General features: G+C 54.8%; 1 protein-coding gene across 3 annotated transcripts in view; it reads left to right on the forward strand.

Moving 5' to 3' along the window:
* Positions 1 to 3,046: 3,046 nt before the first annotated feature.
* The window catches only part of KANSL1 (KAT8 regulatory NSL complex subunit 1), a 77,247-nt gene continuing 71,960 nt past the window's right edge, over positions 3,047 to 8,333 (forward strand). For all 3 annotated transcript variants that reach the window (XM_039700574.1, XM_039700575.1, XM_039700576.1), the window contains exon 1: positions 3,047 to 3,338. The gene's annotated coding sequence lies outside the window, so the exon portion shown is untranslated. The remainder of the gene's footprint in view (positions 3,339 to 8,333) is intronic.

The raw sequence follows: 8,333 nt of genomic DNA on the forward strand, positions 1-8,333 counted from the left end.
TGAGGGATCCCTGGGGTGATTCCCCTTTTCCTGGGGCTGAGGGATCCCTGGGGCTGAGGGATCCCCGGGGTGTTCCCCTTTTCCTGGGGCTGAGGGATCCCCGGGGTGTTCCCCTTTTCCTGGGGCTGAGGGATCCCTGGGGTGATTCCCCTTTTCCTGGGGCTGAGGGATCCCTGGGGTGTTCCCCTTTTCCTGGGGCTGAGGGATCCCTGGGGTGTTCCCCTTTTCCTGGGGCAGCCTCGGGGCTCAGCTTTCCCTGGAGCTGCTCCTGAGCTCCCAGTCTCTCCTGCTGTGGTTTCCCAGCTCGTGGCAGCTTCCCAGCACATCCCTCACCAGAGGAGTCTGAGCAGCACCTCCTGCTAAGGTCTGCAGGCAGCACTTGTGGAATGCCGCTAATTACCATGTTAATTGGCTTCCTTTTGGTTCCCAGCATATTTTCTAAACAAAAAGCAGGTGCTGTTTACTTTTCCAGAACAAATGTTGTTCATGTGGGGACCAGAGATGCAGGAATTGTGGGGTCTTTTTTCCTTTTTATTTGTTCCCTGAAAACTGCAGTAAAACTTTCAACCCCTTGGAAAAAGCTCTTAATTGAGCTGGGATGTTCAAAGGATGTTTGTGCTATTTGGAAGATTTAATACGTAAAAACATTCCTGGCTTTGTTTGCTCATCCCACCTTAAAGGTATTTTTTTTTTCCCCCAAGAATCCAGGGTCACATTTAGGCCTTGCTGCTATTTTACATTCTAAGGAAAAACCCAAAAATAGTTTTGGAGGATTAAAATTTGGCTCTTTGAGGAGGGACAGAGAGGAGGAGGCTGAGCATGGAGACACTGGCCCACAGGTGAGCAAGTGTTCACTGAGGAGAATTAGGGAACTGTCATTTTCTTACAACAAATCTGTGGAAGAATGCAAAGTGTGGGTGTGGTGTTACTATTTGCATTGAAACAATGTAATTTGTCCTTTTTTCCTTGATTTTTTTTTTTTGCTTTACTTGATTTTTTTTTTTTTTAATTTCAAAAATTGTACAGTCCTAGGGGGAAAAAAAAGTCTTTTCTGTTAATATATTTGCAATTCATGAAAGGATGTGGAAAATCCAAATAAATTACTTTTAAAAGCAGGCTTAGCCCCAGGTGCTTTGGGTCAGGGGTGGGATTTGCCCTTCAGGAGTTGGGAAAGGTTTAAGGGCACCTTGGGGTGCACAGGGCTTTTTTTGCAGCCTCCAGGTGTCACCTGCAAATCTACCACAGCCTTCCCCGTGGGCTGCAGGGTCCTGGCTGGAATTGGGGTGAGCTGGGAGGTGTGATGTGGGTGTGAGGAGCTGGAGCCCCTCTGAGCCAGGCTGGAGAGCTGGGGGGGCTCACCTGGAGAGGAGAAGCTCCAGGGAGAGCTCAGAGCCCTTGGAAGGCCTGAAGGGGCTCCAGGAGAGCTGCAGAGGGACTGGGGACAAGGATGGAGGGACAGGGCACAGGGAATGGCACTGCCAGAGGGAAGGGAGGGCTGGGATACTGGGGAAAATCCTTCCTGGTGAGGCCTGGCACAGGCTGCCCAGAGGAGTTGTTGCTGCTCATCCTCACTCTCCATCCTGCAGCCACAGGAGACTCAAGAAGCTCTCAGGTATGGAACAGATTAGTTTTATTTTCTTTCTTTTTTTTTTCCTGCCTTCCATAGCAGGTCCCTGCCCTGTGGCTGCAGCTGTTGTTGCTCAGCAGAGAAATTAATTATCACAGTTTCTTCCACTTCCAGACCTGGAGGAAAAGCTTCCCAGGCAGAAATTCCTTCTGCTGCATGTAGGCACCTTGGATTGAGCCTTCACCACCCATTTTTGCCCAGCCCAATCCAGTAATTTCTGAGAGCTGAGTTTGGCTGTAGAAGCAGCCCTGAGATGAACCCGTTCCTGCTGCTTCCCCCTCTTTTCCCCGTGGTCCTGCTGCTCCTGGACATTTGTTCTTGTGTCTGGGGGTCTCTGAGAGCAGGGGGAGCTGAGCTCTGGGCTGGGGGATGCAGCTGGGCTCTGCCTAGTGCTGGACCCAGGCTTTGCTAGGCAGGCTGAGCTTTAGAGCCTGCAGAGAAAGGCAAAGCACTGGTGAAGGTGGATTTGTCCATGGTTCCAGGCTGAGCCACAGCTGTGTGGTGAGCACCAGGAGCTGTTTAGGAACGCCTACATCTTGCTGAGGTTTGCACTTGTTCTGCAACATCTTATTTTCTGTCCCTCTGTCCAGGCTTGTGACTTTGTTTGAGAGCTGATCCATGAGCACAAACTGCCTTTTTTTTTTTATGGAGCAGAACTGGGGTTTCTTTTAAGGCAGGGATCCCAGTGCTTTTAAACTTTTGTCACCTCAGATTAAGGTTATAGTCTGGATTTTTCTGGCTAACCAGGAAAAACAGCCTGGTTGTTCCATGTTCCCTGGGGAAGGAGAGCAAGGACAGTGTCTGTGGGGCCAGGGACTGCAGCTCTGTGTGGGATCAGCCTGGACACCTCTCCAAGCGTGCTTGGAGCACCTCAAACTTCCTTCCAGTCCTGAAAGGAGCTTGGAAAAAACAGGCAGCGTAACTTTTTACACAGGCAGATAGAACAAGAGCTGGAACCCTTTTAACCTGGGAGACAACTGGATTAGATGTTAGGAGGAGATTCTTTGGCAAGGCCTGGCACAGGGGGCTGCCCCTGGATCCCCGGCAGCGCCCAGGGCCAGGCTGGGAGCACTGGGACAGCGCAAGCGTCCCTGCCATGGCACTGGATACAGGCCCAGGGCCATGCAGAGGCCACGGGCCGTGTGTCACCGGTGGCCCGCGGGCCCGGTGCCACCCGTGCCCGGTGCCCGGTGTCCCCGGCGCTCCGCAGCCCTCCTCAGCGGGGCTCGCTGTCCCGGCAGCACCTCCTGGTTCCCGGGCAGGTCCCTCCCGCACGGGGCACGAGTGGCCTGGCCCCGCGGGGCGCCCCCCGCCTCTCGCCCCGGTGCCACCGGCCGGTCACCGGCGCCCCGCGTCCCTTCCCCCGCCCCGCACCCGGGGCGGGGAAGGCAGGCCGGGCCCGGGGGGCTTCGAGAAGGATCGGGGGTGGCGGCAGCCCCCGCGCCCCGGGCCGCGCTGCCAGCGCTGCCGGGCCCGGCCCCGCCGCCGGCCCGCCGCGGGATGGAGGTAACGGTGGGAGGGGGCGGCGGGACCCCCTCGTGACAGCCCTTTCTGTCCGCAGCTCCTGGGCTTTTCCACCTCCTCGAGTAAATAAATAAGAAACTTGCATCCCGCCGGCGTCGGCAGAGGCTGGAAGGAGCCGGAGGCCGTCCCCGTGCTGCCCACCTGGAGCGCAGGTGTGAGGATGGGCCTGGCCGAGATGCCCAGCAAGGTACGTCCCGCCTGCCCCGGCTGCTCGGGGCTCGCCGGTGCCCGGTGCCGGCTCGGTGGGCCGTGCTCAGGTGCCTTGGCAGGTGCTGGGCTGGTTCCTGGCCGTGCAGGATGACGCTGGAGCCCTGCACGTAGTTTCTTGGCTGATGCAGAAGTTTAAAATGGAGGTTTGGTGTTATGGCTGGAAGTGTGGATTTATCCTGTGTGTGTGTACAGGGTGTTTCTCTCTCCAAAGCCGTTCCAGTGCTTGTAGTGAAGAGATGTGGAGGCTCCTCTTGGGAGCATGTGTGTGTATTTACAGATGTTACCTGTCCTTGTGTGCAGCAGCATCCAGACATCAAGGCATGACTTGCCCAGAAAAAGAAAGATCTGGTTTTTTTTCCCCTCTCTTTATTTTGTTCATCCTTAAACCCCAGGTTTACACTATAAGGTCCTTTTAACTTGCTGATTTGATCTGGTTGGTGTATGTGTTTATAGTATCAAAAGAGTTTTGTGTACTCCTGTCAGAGGGGCCTTGGCTTTGTCCTGTGAAAACCAAAGGTCTAAAGCTGGAGTTTCCTGCTCACATTTCTGTCCCTTTGGTTTCCCCGTGTGTGAGGCAGCCATGGTGCTCCTGGGTCTGGAGTGGAGCCTGGTGGGGCTTTGCTGGTGCTTCTTTAGAAAAGTGATCTCTTGCCTTGCTGATGTTATTGCACATTAAAAATGTGTCCTAAACACTCAGGTACAGGAATCGAATTCTGTGCAGCTGAATAAAACCTGAAGTGCTAAATATTTCCCTCTTTTCATAAATCTACAAGCCAAAGTAAAGCCTGACTTTTGGCCAATTATTGAGGCTGAATTTTAGACAAATTCTGTTGTAATGAGAAAACCAAAAATCTTATCTCAATCCGTTCACACTGACCTTACACAAATCTGCTGTGGTATCTGATCTCCAGTTGGCCAACACAGCAGCAAAGCTCTTGCTCTTTGTACACAGAATAACAGTGAGTTATTTTGTGGGCTTTAAAAATGGAATTAAATCTCCCTGTTGTGGTTTTGGAGGTTATCGTGGAATACCTTGGAAATCTGTGTTGCTACAGCTCCTGCTGACACTGGTGGGAATTAGGAGAGAACTTCTCTGCAGACTGGTCTTCATTTCCAAAGTGCCATGTGCTGATGTGTTGGGGTTTGACACGTGGCTGTGTGGATCCTCACCCACGTGGGGTGTTGTCAGTGTCCCATTTGTCCCCATCCTAACAGGCTGCAGTCTGGAAAACTGGAGGAGAAAACCCAGTAAGATTTCAGAGAGCTGCATGCCCTGTGGGATGGGGAGATGGGGCTGGTTTGGGAGGCTGCCAGAGGGCCCGGCAGGGCTTCCCTGCTGGAGCAGGGCAGGGAAGGGCCCCGGGGAGGGTGCCCTGGGTCCTGTGTGCCTCCTGTGAGAGGGGAGGAGCCGAGGGAAGAGCAGTGTCTGATGTGCTGCTGGGGCACTCAGCGGGTCCGGCCATCGGGGTGTCCGGCTGTCGGGAGTCCAGGTGTCAGGGTGTCCAGCTGTCTGGCCACTGGTGCGTCTGGCATTTGGGGTGTCCAGCTGTCAGGGTGTCCAGCTGTCTGGCCACTGGTGTGTCTGGCATTTGGGGTGTCCAGCTGTCTGGCCGTCGGGGTGTCCAGCCGTCAGGATGTCCGGCCGTCAGGGTCTCCAGCTGTTGGGAGGCTGTCGGGATGTCTGGCTGTCCAGCCATCAGGGTGTTTGGCCATTGGGGTGTCCAGCTGTCCGGCCGTCAGGGTATCCAGCCGCTGGAGTGTCCAGCCATCGGGGTGTCCAGCTGTCCAGGTGTCCAGCCATTGGCGTGTCCAGCTGTCTGGCCATTGGGCTGTCTGGCCACTGCATCCCCCAGCAGCTCTGGGGGATTTGCTTCTGGAGGGGAGGATCTTGCTGGACCTTGATTTTTGGAGTGTGTGGAGCGTGTCACAGGTTGAATTGCTTCACAGCTCTGCCAGGACCTGTCTGAGGGGCTGTTCTCACCGGTACCCCCCACTTGTGTTCACACTCCTGGTATCGTCACAGTTTGAAATGTTTTATTGTCACAGAAGAGACAAGCTCAGCTACAGCCCTTGAGTTCTGTGAAGCTCATGGGCCAGAGCTCCTCAGAGGGCAGGAGGTTGTGGGAGCAGAGGAGCAGGAAGCCCTGCCTGCTCCTTCCCAGGGGAACGTGCTGCTCCAGCTCTGGCTGTGCCCACAGAACGGGGACTCGCTGCCTTCTCCTTCCCATTGCCATTTCCCTGTGGTGCCTGGGCTCTGATTCTCCCATGCTGGACTTGTCATAGAAAATATTGTTATTAGGAGCAGGTAGAATCTCATCACTGTGGTTTTTAGTGCCATCCACCTTTCCCACATACAGGATGTTTCCCAAGCTGAAATAGCATGGGTTTAGGCTCAAAAATCATAAATAATAACACTTAAGAGTTACTTTATGTGCAGATATGCATGTACTTACTGTATAGAGACTTAAATTTCTGAGACAGGTCCAATCAGAGCAATTAATGAGGATTAATATGTGGAAAGATGAGGTAACAATTAGGTGTGAGTAGCTGGGTACACAGCCCTCACCAGGTATTGTGGTTTGAGTGTTCTGGGTGCTTGGCAGAAGAAGACAATTCAAAGAATGATGCTGTAAAAATGGGGCTTCACTGAGGAGAGCTGCTCTTGTTCATGGGGAGCATCTCCAGGTCAGGAACATCCTGTGTGAGGGACAGGTCCAGGCTGGTCCAGGAGTGGCCAGGTGACCAGTTGTGTCACAGTTTTGAGTGGGAAACTGAGACTGGCAGGAGCACAGAAGGTACAAAGCTGTATAATTTTACACTGCACAGCAATTTTTGCTACTCATCTCCAGATCAGGCTGGACGATGGAAGCTGCAGCTGTGTCTGAGCTGCAGGAAGATCCAGACCTGTACTGGAATGTCAGGCTGGAATCTGGGCTCTTGCTCTGTGCCTCAGCAGAAAATCCTACACTGCACAGTGAACAAAAGATCAGAAGCTTTATTGCACAGGAATTTATTTTAACTTCCTCCACAACAGACTGTCCTCTCTCCTCTGTTCCAGTATAAAACCACATTTGTTGCTACTTCTTTTTAGCTGAGCTCCAATTCAAGGTAGATTAAAAAACCAATAATATCAGAGGTTTACATGCCATCCTAGGGTCCTGTGTCCAGGGTTCCTAAAGTTCTCTCCGAGGAGATCAGGAGAGACTGTGCAGCTGCTGAGTTCCTCATGCAATTGTCTTTCAGAAAAGGTATTTTTGTTACCCTTAAGAATAGACAGTGTGACCCCGTTGGGCGCTGGATGTGGGGCTGCTGATAACACACTGCCCTGCTGTCCTCCTTGGCACTGTTTCACCACTTGGAAGCCGTGTTCAAGGTCTCTACACTCATTTTCTTAAGGTACTGCATGAGAGTGCTGAGCCTGGGGTGTGTGGGGATGGGGAATTGAGGGGCACCTGGGGCTGCAAGGGACAGCCCAGAGTGGGGCTGGTTGTCTGCAGTTCCCTGCTAGGGCATAAAAACCAGCATTAGTCTCTCTGCTGTCCTTAGCTGAATGTTTTTCTTGGAAAAACACTTGGGTATAGCTGCGTTTTGAGCATCTGTGTGGTCAGCAGAGACCTCTGGGTGGCTCTGGCTGCAAGCCCAGGTGGTCTCACACACCCTTAGAAACATGATGAAATGTGAATTTCCTGGCCCAGAAAATGTAATGACAGTGCTGTGTTGTGGTTTGTTGAGCAATATATTGGATTTTAAAGAGTAACAGTAGTGCCTTGACTCTGTATCTCCAAATGGTTTTTAGAGGCATGTGGTGGGATTCCCATGCAGGGCCAGGAGTGGACTCTGATCCCTCCCAGCTCAGGGTATTCTGCAATTGCTTTTGTGGTATTGAAATGCCATGTGTGGTGCTGGGACTGGAATCACGAGGAGGAAATAAACTGTGTGTGCTGCATAACCCAGGCCCGGATTGCGTGTACTGGAAGGAGGATTCCTCCTCACCCAGTTGTGCAGTCGAGCAGGACAGGTTTTGTTTTCAGCTCCCGGGGCAGTTTCTCTCCGTGGCACTGAGCACAGCTGGCACTGCTGTGCCCTTTCCCTTTGCAGGCAAACCATGGCATAAAACACTTTTTTTCTTGGCAGAGCCGCTGGTGCTGCTGCCGTAGGGGCGGCAGAGCAGTGTTCTGTCTGAGAGACACCCAGAGCAGGGAATTGCTTTCCTGGCAGGAATTACAGCACCTCGAGAGTGCCGGGCTCAGTCAGCGTCACCCTGCTGAAGGGGCCAGGCTGAAGGTCAAAGAGGGGAAATGTTTTCTGTTGTCCCGAAGGAGAGCGAGCTTGCTCTCGGTGTGCCCTGCGTGAGGGAGCCGCTGAGGGGGGACAGCAGCAGGAGCCCCGCCGGCCGGGCTGCCAGCCCTGCGTGTCCCCACAGCCTGCCTGGAGCCTGGGCGCTGCCTGGAGGAGCTTTTGGGGCGATTTCCTGGCTATAAATCTGAGGAGCGTGCCGGGAGCAGTGCGGGCCGGGCCGGCAGCGAGCTCCCGGCGCCGCGGCCGCGCACGGCACAGCGCGACGCGCACTTGCGCGGGGAAACGCTTAAACGGCGAAGGTTGTTTGTTTTATTTCTCCCGGGAGCGCGCTTGCGGTGGCAGAGCGGGCACCGCCGTGCGTTTCGGGCAGGAAGCGGTTAAACCAGCGGGATTTCGGCGGCGCCGCGTCCCGCGCGTCCCCGGGGGCCGTGCGGACTACAACTCCCGGCGTGCCCCGCGCGCCGCCGCGGGCTCCCCCTGGCGGCTCCCGGCAGCCTCCCCCCGGTGCATTCTCCGGCTGACGGGAGGGGGAGGGCAGGGAAGGAGCCCGGCCGCCATTTTCGAGCCGCGCCGCCGCCGCGCTCGCCCGGAGCAGGGGGGGAACCGGGCGCGCCGACGAGAAGCGCCGCAGCGCCCGCTCCGCCCCAGCGCTCCGAGCCGGGGGCGGGGGGGC

The sequence above is a fragment of the Passer montanus genome, unplaced genomic scaffold (assembly GCF_014805655.1).
Source record: "Passer montanus isolate IOZ18808 unplaced genomic scaffold, ASM1480565v1 scaffold142, whole genome shotgun sequence".
NCBI classification, from domain to species: domain Eukaryota; kingdom Metazoa; phylum Chordata; class Aves; order Passeriformes; family Passeridae; genus Passer; species Passer montanus.